Here is a 361-nt window from a genome sequence, read left to right as displayed (position 1 = left end):
GCAAAGGGAGACCCAGGGTCAGGCAGCTTTGAAATTACCAGAGTATCATTTTTAGAGAGAGAASAGGAAGCCAAGAAAAACGCAGGATTTCCCATTCCTTGAGGCCTTCAGGTCAGCACGGGCCGCGCCCCTGCGCAGCCCAAACCCGAAAGCCGCTCGCTGCTCGGCACAGGGAGAACCGGCCGCCAGGAGGGCGGACGGGCGGACGGGCGGGCGGGGCCCCGGGCAAGCGCGTCCCGGCACAGCCTCTGCCCGCGGCAGGCGCACACGAATGAAACGTAACTGCGTGGCGGCCCCGGCCGCGGGCCGCTCGCCGGCCGCTTTCCCGCCCGCCGTGAGGCGAAGCCCCGCCCACGCCCGC

The sequence above is a fragment of the Rhea americana genome, unplaced genomic scaffold (assembly GCF_003343005.1).
Source record: "Rhea americana isolate MKP2758 unplaced genomic scaffold, rheAme1 scaffold_4, whole genome shotgun sequence".
In the NCBI taxonomy this organism is placed as follows: Eukaryota; Metazoa; Chordata; class Aves; order Rheiformes; family Rheidae; genus Rhea; species Rhea americana.
This window is presented reverse-complemented; position numbering follows the sequence as displayed.